The sequence below is a fragment of the Zootermopsis nevadensis genome, unplaced genomic scaffold (assembly GCF_977971745.1).
Source record: "Zootermopsis nevadensis isolate Lab colony 2312 unplaced genomic scaffold, Znev_1.0 Znev_ptg000019l, whole genome shotgun sequence".
In the NCBI taxonomy this organism is placed as follows: Eukaryota; Metazoa; Arthropoda; class Insecta; order Blattodea; family Termopsidae; genus Zootermopsis; species Zootermopsis nevadensis.
The window spans coordinates 5,288,055-5,303,805 of NW_028259151.1; the positions used below are offsets into that span (position 1 = coordinate 5,288,055).

At 37.5% G+C, this 15,751-nt stretch overlaps 1 long non-coding RNA gene across 1 annotated transcript; it reads right to left on the bottom strand.

Moving 5' to 3' along the window:
* Positions 1–2,962: 2,962 nt before the first annotated feature.
* LOC147873370 (uncharacterized) lies at positions 2,963–9,690 on the bottom strand. Its single transcript, XR_015535866.1, has 5 exons — positions 9,469–9,690; positions 9,060–9,278; positions 7,536–7,800; positions 6,845–6,990; positions 2,963–3,638 (listed from the first exon to the last, which is right to left on the bottom strand). It is a non-coding gene; the product is annotated as an uncharacterized LOC147873370 (long non-coding RNA).
* Between the last annotated feature and the right edge of the window lie 6,061 nt (positions 9,691–15,751).

Here is a 15,751-nt window from a genome sequence, read left to right on the forward strand (position 1 = left end):
TTGAATTTTCACACTCTGCTCCTATTAGATTACTGGGGTTTGGTCCAGTAAATAAAATTACTATAATTAAATTCGCTTTCTCCAATGAATCTAGTGCCACTGGCATACAACTTCTATAATGCTATTAAATCTGTAAAAAGAAACCAATTATCTCGAAACGTCTACTTTGATTTGACGGAAAACTCAAATGTTAAAAGCTACAGGGGTCTAAGTACTATGGTGATGGGTCAAAGTGCATTGATCCCAGGCAAGTCTGACGCCACGGGCGCCGTTAGCAAATGTGAGAGGCCAAATTCTGGTAAACGAACGTACCAGAACTGTTACGCTATTCGTATATTTGCCAGTTACTTATATTTTATATTGTAGTTCGTTACTATTTATATTCCAATAAATGAATCTTGATTCTTTTGGTTAACATATATGCATGTTAACCAGTTAGTGATAACGTCAACAAACGTATCCAGTGCCAAATTTAATATAAGGCTAATCCTGGGAAAAGTATGACGAAAGGAAAGACATGATTAAAATACAAATTGTAAAAGTTTTCATGGTTTGTACCTTTCAAAACGTAGCTCCGAATACTTTATAAATCAAAATCAGAAGTGCCAAAATGTAGTAACGCTGAAATAAGTACGTATTTAGTGCGTCTGCTGCCTACATACCCTAATCTCATCATCCTGATGATAGAGGTAGCAAGCTCCTCTGAAACGTTGATAAATAATTACAAGATTATACGGTGCAACGGTAAGACAGTCATGTCTCATGTCAGTTAAACTTAGAAAACTAAATTGCCTTTTAAAGACTTCGGCACGCTAATTACATCTGTACAGTTATTGAAAACTCAATATAACAAATAACGAAAAAAATTACACATAAATTCTTGAGATACTCGGGCATAATTTGGAGAAATTCAAGCACATAGTATCGACGCCAGCTCGGTGATAGACGGGTCCCAAGATGGCTACCCACTTTTCCCTTTGCATAAACCGGCGTTCTGCGTGCGTGAAGACCATTTACTTATTTTTATTGCGTTAATCTTCACACATATCCACATTCGCGCAGTATAACGATCCGTTATTTCAACTCTTATTTCCCACACCTTGAATCTCGTGATGATACACGTTCCTCTGGTAATTGCATGCATAACACGGACTAATGTAACCACAGGAGAAATCAATCCCATATTCACCTGTAGGTGGGCCCAGAGAAAGCCAGCGCCATCTGTCAGGGGTCATTCACAATACGGTATCTACCTCCTGGATTCTGACACCGATAATCAATACACTGCCAGGTCAGAAATTATGAACATCTCTCATACTGACCAGGGACTGAAAGACTGACTTGGTGGCATAATTGCTTTGTACGTTACTCATGACTGGGTGCTATGTCCTTATCTTTCTTCAGTAATGTCATAAGCATAATCTTTTATATTCTTTTTTGGTTTTCGGAAGGTGTTGATTGGGTGAAATAATCTTGTAATAGGACACAACAGTTTAATTTCCTGTTTGATCTTCCTGATAAATGTTAGTAATTCCTACATTTAATTCGATATATAATCGTTAAATAATCAATGATACCCATAATTATTAATTTCCCAGGGTAGAAGCAGAACTTCCTTCGGAGGGGAAGTAAACTCAGCTGTTCCATGTCGCAGATTTACGGCATGTAAAGGAAACCTTACGATCATGTACGAGATGTTTCATAAGCAAAAATTCAGCGGCCATTTCTCACCCAAGTCTCTCCTGATTCTCTACTAGATGGCTCTAGCAGACAAAATCAGGATTGAGTAGAAATTGTTCAGACAGTAAGCTAGTCACTCACGACTTACAAATGCACACATGGAAGACTAAGAAACCTTCAAAAGGTGGCGGCCAAGACCCACACTGGGGTGTAGAGCCACAGGAAGAATAAGAATAAGAATAAATTAGTATTTAAGTCAAAGAAGGGTGTTTGTTTGAACCGCTCCGGCTGTCGGAACGGAGACACGTGTCAGAGTACCAGATGGAAAGTTTCGCAGGTTCAATCAGCAATGATGGACAGAATATTGGCTTGTGTGACAGCAAATTGTGTCAGTCTGTCCGTCACTCAGTCAGACATGAGAGTTTGACCACGTGCAGCAGCGCCGTAGAGAGATTGCAGCCCTGAGGAGACAAAGTAGGGCAACAAACAATAATATTTACGATACAGTAAGTGACTTACTTACTGTATTCTCTTCAGGTACAATGATGTCTCGTCCAGTGCTAAGGATAGGGGACACGGCAGTAACGAACGAGGTGCAAAATGGTTACCGTTACTATACCTTGGAATGTAGACATAAGCTCGTGAAGGCGGAGGGCTGGCTGAAGAACTTCGTACTATGTTTCTGTCTGCCAGCAGCAAATCACTCCGACTGACTCACATATCTGCTGTGGTTAGTTTCCTAATCTTTATTGAACACTATTACCGGCACTGTGAAACACTTCCTGTTACAATTATAGACCTAGTTCCGGTATCAAAAATGCCTTAGAGAAATCGATGTTATTAAGAATGCGTATGCCTATGAAAGCTTTGAGTGACGGAATTTAAAAATAGCCAGTATTCTGTTGCACAGTTAAAGATCTGTTACGTACTTATAAGATTTCCTGTTCATATCTCGGCCTGAAACCAAATATACTAGATGAAAAGATATTTGTTGTCAAAATCACACTTAAGATTGATATTTTTGGCCACAGTAGCAGCAATACTCACACAACAATATTTTTAATCGAAGAAGCTATAATAGGACAAAGAAACAAACGTTCAGGCCGATGAGATGTCAAAATCGTGCTGAAATAAATCTAACTGATATTACATTTTGTAAAGTATATTCCTGCGTAAATCGTTGGGATGTAAGATGGTGTCCATACAGGAACAAGAGAAAAAAATATATAATTAAAATGGATCGATTTATCGAAGAATTTCTTGGTAGTATAGATTTAATATTATTTAAATCTATTTATTGGTAAACATGAAACATTCGATATTCCGTTTATTTGATAACATCTTGGGAATTTATATTTGGTTGTTAGGAATAAAGAAATATGTAAACAACGGTGGCATTTTTTTTTGTCTGAAATAGAAGTAACAGGCAATAAAGTAAGTAAAGTAAAGTTTGTCCCACTATACGCCATGTAGGCGTTTGGGGGGAGAGGAGGTATAGCTCCTCTCTTCCTTGACCCCGGCACTAGATGGGGGTGAGTGGTCAGCATCACGCCCCGGCCGGCTTTACCCCCGGGAAATGACCCGGTACCCATTGTATAGGAGGCTGGGTGGGCCCCAGAGCCGGTCTGGACGCAGAGGCTAGAGGAAAAATCCTCTGTCCCCATCGGGGATCGAACCCCGGTCGTCCAGCCCGTAGCTAGTCACTATACTGACTGAACTATCCCGGCTCATAACAGGCAATAAATGTGATTAAATTTAATGAGGAATTTAAGAAACTCTGATCCAGGTTAGCGATTGGAAATTTGTATGAATGTCTCCGATATCGATAAGAAGTCTACTGACATCCTAGAATATATATCGGCTATAAAAACTAATTCGAATAGAGAATATTATTGCACCCTAAACTTACCCAAGTTCTTATCATTTACTTGATCAGAGTGGGTTATGCTTCCACAAATCTGAAAAGATAAAAATAATTCAATCTGATTAAAAATTGACACAATTACCACAGAAGAGGTTTTATGTGCCCCTCAGGTTTACGTGTAATAAATATAAATCTGTAGGTAAGAGACCACAGTCGGGAGACTTGTGAATAAATGAGAGGTTAATATTAATTTAATCATACATAAATAGGATTAGTTCAGGATAAAAATCAGTTTCTGCATTGCATTTTGAACGCTTTGAATTCTATAAAAGATGGAATAATTTTTGACTAGCTTAACGACATTAAGACTCTGCCGCATTTAGCTTATAACACCCAAAATTAAATAACTTACGAATTCAGTATATATCCAGTTATTATTAATTATAACACGGAAAGGGATCCTGATTATCTAAGTTGATTCACTTGTTAGAAGTCATAATTATCTCAGTTCGAGTGCACTTATGTCCTTCTTCAATGACAACTACCTAATTTTTCAGCAGATGTGTAATCTAAGTCACTATTGCCTTGAGCCCTAGTTTGTATCGCTTTCTTTCGTGTTGTAAACGAAGAGGCTAAATATAATGAGTCGATCCCCAGTCCAAAGAATGCCACTAATTATCTAAAGTATTCACATTTCCATAATTTTTTTCAGAATTGGAAGAAGCCTGATTCGTGATAACTGAGAATAAGAGGTTAAATAATAAAGACAGACTTGACTCCATCTTGTTGGCAAGTCAAGAGACTTCACACATGTGCAAAGAATGGTAAGTTAATGGTTCTATTCCTTCATTTTTCGTATGCTAGTGAAGCGTGTTTGACAGAACGCGTTTAATAGAACTTTCCACGTTAAGCAAATAACTGTTTTTTATTATTTTTACGCGTATGTTCGAATCCGCTTTGGACAAACTCGCGTTCAAAGAGGGTTTCCTGTGTTAGCATATTGCCATATTTGGACACGGCTTTCAGATTCGCGAACACAGGTACAGCGTCCGACTTATGAACACAATGCATTTTTAAGTTGTGAGCTCACAAGTTCGTGTGTATTCTTACAGCATTACACTCTCAAACGAAGAAAATGACCCCAAATTCATTTTAAAAAGGTGTTTTTTTAAGGGAAAGTCCTGCCGGGACTCTGATTTCTGCTGTACTGTTCGCAATCAGTCGTCTTGCTGCCAAGAACTGAATTAATAAATTAATTAATAAATTGTCACCAGCTGTGTTAACCTAGAGACTCAATAAAAACGCATTACATAACTACCTTAATGAAACAATTTATAAATAACCAAATTCAACAGAAAATAACACCTTTTTAGATTTCTTTACGATTGGTGAACTTTTAGTTTAAAATTCTTGTGCCTAAGTAGGAAATATAATATTCAGCGGCATTTCATAGATGTATTTCTCTTTTGCATTTCTGTACTTTCCCGTTGTATCTGGGGTATAAATCAGTACAGTACAGTAAGAAGATAACTCGGAAGATGGAGACCCGTCACTAGCCAGTCTCATACGTAACCACCAGCTCCTCGCACAGCTGTGCTGCTTGTGCGCATGCTCAGTAAGAAGTCTCTGTAGGCCAGTCACCGTCGTACAAGTTCTTCAGTCATACACTGCAGGATATAAACAAACCGTTGGTTTGCCCAATAGAGTTCAATGACCGCGTTGCTATGCGTTTTATATTATTATATGAAGTAGTATTTAAGGTATAGAGTAGGTGTTAGTTCACATGCCAGACCAAGAGATGTCAGCACTTCTACTTCTATTCTCTTCACGTACCGCTATCAACAATATTTCTTTTTACTCTTGCCAGAAAAAGTAATACAGTACACGAGTAAAATGAAGGAGTTTTATTCCTCACTACAAGTTTTTTGTCCATCCGGTGACCGACAGCGATTCCGTTAAATATATCCGCAGTGAGAGAAAAGTTGAACATTCATATGAATCCTTTTTGCTTGTGTTTTGTCATGTATATTTTTTAATCGCTGCTTGAAGACATACGCCACCTATCTACCACAAATATAATGATGGCCGAGTAGGCTTGCTACCTGCTGTGTGACGGGGATTCTAGCGGCGGGAGAAGAATCAGGTAGTGGAGAAATGTTCAAGTTCAAGGCAGTACATCAGAGTAGCGAAGACCTAACGTAGACGCGGTCGGTCACTTGGGGGAGTGGAGGACACCCCATTGTTGCCCGCCATTTTAGTGCTAGCTTAGCTGTTTTGGTGTGAACATAGACAGCCAAAGACAGTATGTGTTGTCATTACGAATAAGGCCGATTTAATTCGTTGTTTCATTGTTTTTGTTATTATTATATTTTCTAGTAATTTAAATCAAACTCAGTGCAATATATTACGTTGTTATATTTTATAAGACAGTTGTGTGTTATACAAGTGTGTGAATTTATATCAACGTTTGAAGCGACTGAAGTGACTTGTTATTTTGTTATACTTACACTTCCTGCTGTGTGTGATTTGTCCACTGTTCGAATAATTTATTTTATTTCGTGCTTTTCAAAGTTTTATTCCGATGATGAAACTCGTATTTATGTGATAGAAGAATATTTTATATACTTTTCCAAATGTTATGTTGCTCCATTGATGAATTATTGAACATAAATAGTACATTTGTTGGTCCACCTTCAAGATTATTAACATTATTAGGAACTAAATGAGAGCTGACACCAACAGTTAAAAGTGTTATGTTTGAATTTCAAAAGTGGAATATCGGTGCGGAATTTTCGATTATTATTGTGTCAATCAAGAAGTGGATGGGTTTTCCTGCATTCTGGATACCAAGTCAACACGTCAGGCTAGGGATCATTTAATGACAGGAAGAAAGGAGATGATCAGCTAGTGATATGCCCAGTACGATTAGAGGTAAGTGAAATAAAGTTAAGAATCTATTTTATTACAGTGATGTGATGTGATGTGATGTGTTTTTTGTATTGAAGTAAATTTCACAGAATTTTGAGGTTAAATACGGAATGTTTTGTTTTTAATTCAGCTCTTTATCCGAAAGTTAAAGAAGACCGTGAGTCAAGTTAGAGTAACGAGAATAGTCATCATGCTTTGTTCTGAATATATTAACTGCTTTTCGCTCTAGTATCTTAAAAATTAAGGCTATTTACTTTATTTAATTTAATCCCTTTTTTATCGTTGTGTTGTGATTGTATAGCCGACTCCAATATCTGTGTTTTATGTTACAATTAATAGCAGGTTTTGTGAACGAGAGTTACAGCCACTTACAAGAATGCTGAGTCCTAGGTCGCTGAGTCAGCCGTCGAATGTCATTAACCCAATCTTCCCGTTACTTCGTACATTTCAATATCGCGCCCCGGTCACGGTATGGCCACGACATCAACTCTCGAATATGTGTTATCAAGCGTTGGGTTCTGTAACCATGGTGATTAGAACGTAGTATGACATTAATAATCTTGGCCAATAGTTTAGGATAGATGCGGCCATGACACGTAAAAATTAACATTAAATCTAAATTGTTATTATTTTAAGGAGAAACATGGCTGCCTAACTGTTAAACCTATTTGCCCGAACTATTTAAGTGAATTACATGTTACATTGAGAGGTGTATGATATAAAATGTTAATATTATCGGTATTTATTGTAATTATGTTGAGTAAATTGCTCTATACAGACCCACACTGGCTTATAGAGCCACAGATGATGATAAACATTGCTGGATACTGCCAGTATTTATTTAACTGTACTAAATGAGTTGGCAGCTCTGGTTCATAAAGGCCTAATTTCCCTTTAAAGATATTCTCTGTTAAGATAGATAGATAGTATGGTATTACGTAACACAAATGTAAACGGCATGTATCATATTTAAGAAAAGTATTAAAAGCTGATGTAATTAAATATAGCTCGCAATTTAAGCTGTGTGAAAATAGTGGTGAACCCACGACAAAGAAAGAAATACCTTAACGTGGGTTACTATGACGACTTCATGGTGCGCGCGCATCCGACGTAAAGCTAGCGGTTCATAGCGGTCCCACTTCCGTGTTCAACGTTGAGTCTGCCAACAAGGAGTGTCGCCCTCTGTTGCATTACTCTCAAATCGGGTCTGGGTAGACTGAGCAGCGGATTATCGTCTAGAAGTCTTCTTGTCTCGAATTTTGTTTTTCCGGTCGCCACATTGTGTTGGTATTTGAAAATTGGAAAATCATCAATAACTAAGATAAAAGCTGTAACAGGTAGAGAAGTTTGATGATTATTTCTCGATTCACGAATTTTACGTTGTCCCAACAATTGCAGCTTTAAATTAATAACTAACCAACTCCGTAGACTACTTCGGCAAGCTAATAGTCGCTCAGCTAGTCAAAAAATCTCTGCTTTTCGTTGAACCCGAAGGATAAATACCGTCTTCGTAAGAAAACTAAACTGCTCCCTGCCTTAAGCCACGAATCCAACCATCCCATTTACTTTAAATTCGTTTTAATATTATCCTTGGCTTTCCGAGAAATTTATACACTTCAAGCTTTTCAAACAAACTTTTGTAAGCATGTGTCTGCCGTTCGTGTTACACGCCGTGCCATCTTCCTTGATTTGAACTTTCTAATAATATTTGCAGAAAATTATAACATGAAGTTCTTTACTCTTCAGTTTCTCCATCCTTCTCCCATTTCATAATTCTCAGTTCTAAATATTCTCATCTTCCTGAAACCGTTCATGTCCCGTCGAGACCAGAGTTCGAATCCCGGGCTCAAAACGCTTACAGGTGCAGCTAGCCACATGGTAACCTAATCTTCTCTTGATATTCTGTTGACTTTAGAAACACACGCGAGATAATATAAATGCATCTTCATTTCAGTAGTTTGACGACCCACATATTTCATTAACTCAGTTAAGCTTGATCTCGGTTGAAAATGTTGTTTCCACTCCCTGAGATGCCAATCAGGTTTCAGGTTTAGCGAGGGTATTAAATTTGTAATTAAAACGTATTCCGTCAAAATTGTTTTAATGTAGACAGAAACTTAGTGTGTAGTATCAGCTATATTCCATTTCCACGATACACTAGTTGTTATATTGTTATGTTATATAAATAACTAATCATAATATTTCTGGTAATTCACATCTATTGACCATGAGCGAATATAGAATATTTAATTTTGATAAAAAGGGGTTTGCAAATTTTCTAGCGAACTTCACTTTACATCTCGCAGTTATTCTTCATAGACTTTATTCTGGTGTTAAATTGCCGCATTTAATTTACGTGACTTAAAATATTCATATTTACGGCAAACTTAATTAGCAAGGCAGTAATCAGAGAGAGAATTTGTTGTAGTAATTAAAATTATATTACGATTAAAGATATTCAGCGTTTGTGTGTAACTTCTGTCTGTTCAGAAAGGGGCGTGGGAAAGCAGCTGAATAAACCTGCTACATAATTCACCTGAGCTCTGCAGTCTTACCTCCATTCCACGCTTCGCGTCACGTTACTTACGTGTTAAGCCCCATAATACACCACGCAAACTTCTCATGCAAACACCTCCACCTAACTGGGACAACAGGCATCAAAGAAGCCGCATCTCGTGACATCTCATAAGCTAGTGTCGCGGATACCTTGTACGATCAGGTTATAAGTGTTGCGCCGAAGTGTGCAGGTTAGGTTACAACCCTCATCTCTGTTCCCTCCTTAGTTTGAGAGACCAGAGTTCACATCCTGCAACGTAACAAAATTGCAGGTATTAATCAGAGCAGATGCGAAGGGAAATAGATTTTGAAACGCATGGTAACAAGAATTTCTAGCATTTAATTTGATCTTCTTTTATAACAATACATTAAACGTTTATTGATATATTTACATAAAACATCCCAATACACTAAATTAAAAAAATCACTTGGGATATTACCAAATTTCTTTACGTAAAATTGTAACTCCTTCCTCTATCATTGATACAGAATGAATATTGTCTTTCTATGCGTGAGTTAATTATTATATATTTAATTATTTATATCTGTGCATTATTAACCCTGCCATTAGTAGACTTAATGGTATTGCGGTAACACGTTTAATTTAAGTTCGGAAGATTACTGATTGACTGTAATGGCTGACGGTTTTACACTTCGGCTGATCTCCACTTCTATCAATACTAACCACATAGTAACCACGGTTAACATTCAGAGAACGCGTAACAGTGGTCGTCAATAGTAACCATTGTAAACAAACAAATTCCCTATATGGTCACCGGATTATTGCAGGACCTCAATGTCCATCTCACGACTTCCCTCGTCCGTCATTTCTATGACCGCGCCTAGGATATTCAAAAGAACGATTCTGAGGTCGTAAAGAATGGCATAACCTACACACTAAATTTCATCCCAATCCGTCTAGTGGTTCTCAAGTTACGATACGACGAGCCCATAATTTGTTCTTCCTATGAACTTCGTGCAAAGAACGTATAACTGAATAGCATTGGAGTTAATGGAGGGGTTCAAGCCTAAATTCGGGTTATTGTCAGCTCACCACGTCGTGGGCTTAAAACAAGAAGGTTCTGAGTGAACATTCATAAGTTTTGAGAAAAATTACTTTAAATATTCAGAGTTTTATAAATTGTGTAGTTATTTCCTCACATCTTTGAACCTTGGAATTTTTACTGGGGGTGGTTTTTTGTTTGATTCTGAGTCCGGTTACTAGTTTCAAAATGGTTTACCTGTAACTGAATTTTATATTTTGCAAGTAGAACCTTGCCACACTCATATTGCTGTAACGTTTAAGAACGGAAGGTTCTGTCTGTAATTTTCGGAATTTTCAACATGACATATTCAAAATCATCTTTATATTTCAAGAAAGTGTGTAAAAGAATTCACATTTATTTTTACTTTGCTAACAAATTTTCAACATATACTACGTCAAATTTCTTGTAAAGTTTAAGACTCTTATTGTGTTTAGAAAATCGGTGATTCTGTCCACTCTGTAGGATTTCAAGAACAGTCATGTTTTCTCTTTCTGATATTGCATTTCCATTTATTTTTGTTTGCAGTTCCCTTTATTACTTTTCATGGAAGGTGTGGGAAAGACATTATTTGCCTTCTTGCTGAAACTCACGCAAATTAAAGGAGCTATTTTAAAACATTCTGTTTAATTACTGAATATTTAATATCTTCTCACCTTTAACGACAGGAAAGAAAACACCAACTTAAAATTAATTTATTTCCAAGTCTTTGGTTAATATTTCTTAGTAATTCTTATTTTCCTACTTACAACCTCTACCCTATTACAAGTATTACTTGAATTATTTCAAAAAAATTCATGACAGATTTTTTATCAAACTGTTGCATGTTCTTTGCTTGTTTGTTTTAGTGATTTCGTGTCCAAGTAGAGAATCCGATTGTAAAAAATTCATTTCATGGTCATAATAATTCCTTATGAGCTGTCATTAATCAGTGCAGCTACAAGAACACGAAGTTTTCATGGAATAAAAACCCACCTCTTTCTCAAGACTCCAGATTTATCACTGAAACTTTGTTCCTGACAGACTATATAAATGTGGACTTGATGAAAAACTCTTCTATAATTTAGTTCAGATGTCTCTTCTGAGCTTCAACTTTCATTGCCACTCACAAACTGCATCCACAGTACGCACGAGTCACAAAATTATGGCATTGCTCCTGCAACCTCAATAGATGTACATTTCCTAATACATATGCGATTCATAACCACAAATTTAATCAGCCGAAAACTGTAAAAGAAACTTCGTGATTATTATCAGTCAACAAAAAAATTGATTGTAGTTAGATCCGTGAATCACAAACAGGGCCTCATTATAATAAATTCTTCTCGGGCTACCGACCGTGTAAGGTGGCTCACCTGAGGACGAAGATGGTCTCGAGACGTTGGTGTTTTCTTCATAAGCCACCTTACACGGCTGGTAACCCGAGCAGAATTTATTATACTCGGTCGTCGTGAAAGCTTCATATCAAGCGGGGCGTAATTTCTTCTACAGATAGAAATACGTTTATTCGTGTAATTCGTTTAGTTTCCAACGCAAATATCGCTAACATCAGTGTCCTCGTGTCACTGGACAGGGTTTCAGGACTACTAAAAGTGATTTATCCCTTTTGGAAATTGGCGTTTCCCACTAAAGAATCCGACAATTTTGTGTCTCTTTCACGAAGTTCGTGCATAGTGAGCCAATTAGTTACCTACTGAATTTTCATGACGGTGGTCTAGCGGTTAGAACGCTGGCCTTGTAATCCTGGGGTCCCGGGTTCGATTCCCGGCGGTGCCCGAATTTATAACATGTGTTGGGCAAGGCCGTGGTCTAGGCAACACGGAGTTTTCCTTCGGGGGCTTCCCCGGTTTCTCCGTGGCATCCCAACAATTACTCCATTTACACACAGAAGAAGGCAATGGCAAACCACTTCTGGATCATCTGCCAAGAACGTATATGAACAGGTCCCAGTCCGAGAAAAGGATGGAAGGATCCTGTTCATATGGACCTGTCGTCAGACAGAACACTAAATAATAATAATAAGATGAGGTGGTCTAGCGGTTAGAACGCTGGCCTTGTAATCCTGGGGTCTTGGGTTCGACTCCCGGCGGTGCCAGAATTTATAACTTGTGTTGGGCAAGGCCGTGGTCTAGGCAAAACGGAGTTTTCCTCCGTGGCATCCCAACAATTACTCCATTCACACACAGAAGAAGGCAATGGCAAACCACTTCTGGATCATCTGCCAAGAACGTATATGAACAGGTCCCAGTCCGAGAAAAGGATGGAAGGATCCTGTTCATATGGACCTGTCCTCAGACAGAACACTAAATAAATAAAATATTGACATATATTGCCTTGGAGAAATCGATGATCTTCTACTAAATGAAATCTGAACATTTTCTAAGTCATAGATACGTTGCAATGCACGTGTATGGATATTTATCGATGTATGAGATAAGCGCCTATCGATAAATAGTCCGTCTTGTTAATTTAGTGCTTTACTTTTAAAAATGTAATAGGTCTGATCTCTACAACTGTCGCTAATGTCAGTCCGGTTATCTGAATTTTATTCTCAAGTATCTCAAAAGTGAAATTCGATATTAAGGGCCACACAGCAAGAAATATTCGAAAAAGTCTGCTTTCATATATCAACTTTGCTTGAGTTTCATGTTTCCTCTAGTATACAGTGGCGGTAATTTGGCTGGCAGTTGCCGGGGAACCAAACTGAAAGGGCGTGAGACCTCTTTAAGAAATGAAAGAGGGGGCTAAAGGTTACACAGCTTGCATGACGTACCACGATGTGGCAGCACGTGTACCATAGATGAGTTAAATATCACATGTACTATCTTTACCTCAGTCTGTTGCTATTGACAGCCGGTGATAAACCGGTCAATAACATTTCAGCTGACACTGAATTAGATTCGGTATGTCAATACGTTCATGAATAGAAACCTTACAAGGCATAGAACTCTTGTAAACAATTGATGGAAACTGAGATATAATAATAGGCTTTAAACCGGTGTTACTTAGCCACGGGATTCAGGTGGGCGTCGAATTTTTATAAGAAATTGTACATTCTCACGTTACATTCATAAAAAGGCAATAACCTTATCTTTCGTAATTGGAATTTTTAACACACACACTGATTCATCATTAGTAGATTATGTAATATTTTCACAGGCTAGGGCTCCTGTATGACAAACATTTATATGCAGATACATGGCTATGTATAATTTTATACCCCCTTTTAGTGATGGTGTGCCGAATGCGCCTTTGAAAATTTAGGGTGTGCCGTGGGTGGAGAAGGTAGAGGAACCCTGCTTTAGGCTATGTAGGCATATAATTGTTTAAATAATTCCACTTCCGGTACAAAGAATATGGAAGTGTGAATTATAGATTAGCCCCGAAACACGTAGTCTGAGTAAAACTAAATGTCGTTTAATAATATTGTCATTACGTTGGGAGTAACTGGTGAATATTTTGGATGAATTAGTAAGAACAGGAAGGAATTACCTACAAAATGTCGTGATGAATGGCGAAGAGAGAGTTTGGGGGGGGGGGGAGTGTAAAAAGAAATGATTGGGAGGGGATGATGTGATTGGATGAATGACGAAGAAATTATTCTCACTGAAGAAAGAATATGGATGAATGATGGAGAAAATGGCGAAGAAAGTGTATGGATGAGTGGTGACTGTAATTGGAAGGGGTGGTAAAGGCAGATTGCATGTGTTGCGGAGGGCAGAAAGAGACCTTAGAAAAAGTTTGGTTGAGATGACATTCTATTTTATGAAGAGATTTTAGAATATGGCTTACTGGTACAATTTCCATCTAAGATGTTTTCTTCGAGATAAATGACCATCTTTGTTTTGAAGGAAAGAATTATTTATGTATACTTATGAGACTTAAAAGCAGATGTAGGATAATATTAAAATGGGCGTGAAAGACATGAGTGTAATTAAGAATATGAGCTATAGCTCCACGAATTCTTAATCTCTACCTTACACCTGAACAAAGAATCGTGGTGTCTCGTTGAGCATCCAGAACTCGTAGAGACGTTGTGGTGAAGACGATTTTAAAAACGGAATATTAAGGATCTAAACGCGAGAGTTTACACATGAAAACTAGATATTGGTCTTTAAGACTTTTTAATTATTCCAAGCAAACGACGGAAAACGGGGATTAGATTACAAGAACATATGTCTGTTGTGGCGAGTGGCAATGATTGGAAAATCAAATTTAACCAGAATATTTTACACCGTCGCATCCTTGTAGAGAATTATTTTCTCACACTTTAAGAAAGACAGTGGAAGACGTCCATGAGAAGAAACAATACTTGGGAAATGGATCGATGAAACAGGTGTTATACATTGATTTTTAAGGCAGTGACATCTGTTTTCTGTCAGTCGTACTTGTTCAGCGCGTTACAAAAGCAGTTTAAGGGTGTTCTTTGCGCTAGTCAGTGTCCACCCCCGTTAGAGGGATGAAGGCGCTTAGAAACATTGCCGCTTGTTTGACGAATCATACATGCAACGAGCAGACTGATTTGCCACTAAATGCACGACAAAACTCGCATCAAACACAGAGGAATTCAATTTGTTTTGAAGGAGGGTCGGTGGTAGCGAGGCGTGAAATAATAAAAGTAGAAGTTTCAGTACACAGAGAACGTGAATGTGTAAGTATTTGAAAGAAAATACAAACATTCCGACTGTATTCAATGAGTTCAAGTCTTCCCTTTCAAAATACTTGTTCTAGTGAGGACATATATGGTCCTTAAGGCTGCGAGGTGCTACGACACGAACAAACTATGAGCATAAATTATTGAAAATAATCCTATTTAACCGATTAATATGGTATTCTTGCGTTATTATTTGTATTTTGTTTTGAAACCTAAATTGGAATTGCTCACTCATTTCAGGCAATACAAAAAATAAATAATTGCTATATTTGACAGGAAATATTTACATAATGGTCTCTTTTCTTACTAAGATTTCTGGTTCTTTAATTATTGCTTCCGAATTACGTAATTTTTCGAGTGTGTTCTTCTTGCCTGAATTATCGATTTCATTGCTGTAAGCAGTCCAGACTGAACTGACACCAAGCGGATAAATTTCGTGTCCAAAGGTTGGTTACAGTGCCACTGTTCTTTTAGCGATCTTTTCTTGTTTTGTTTTTTTTAATTTTACGTCCAATGACGGGCTCTAGTGGACAAGATACTGAATTCCTTCATGAAGTTTATTATTATTATTATTATCATAATCATCATCATCCCATTAAATATTCACCACTTTATAGGGTAAATACGTCCATGTACCCGAGACAAACCTTGTCCTTAAGGTACATAGTACAGCAGCTATTTCCGAAATACATTCTATTTTTAACACGTGTTACATGTATTATATAATTTTATTGTTAGATATGACTATATATTTTACGACAACGTCTTTCGAATGATGTATGAAGATCCTAAAATGGCAGTTTTCTGAAGTTCTCTGATGTCGTGTTCGCCCGGAATGTTGGCCAAATATTTTCTGAATGACTTGGAGACAGTTCCAGTCGCTCCTATAATTAACAGTAGCAGCAGCAGGAGAAGAATCAGAAGAATGAGTAGTAGTAGTGTTAACAGAGATTTTCTCGTCAGCGAGAGTAATGAATTGGTTAGGAATCACCCATTACATACAAGCTTTTCTTGTTTTTTTATGTT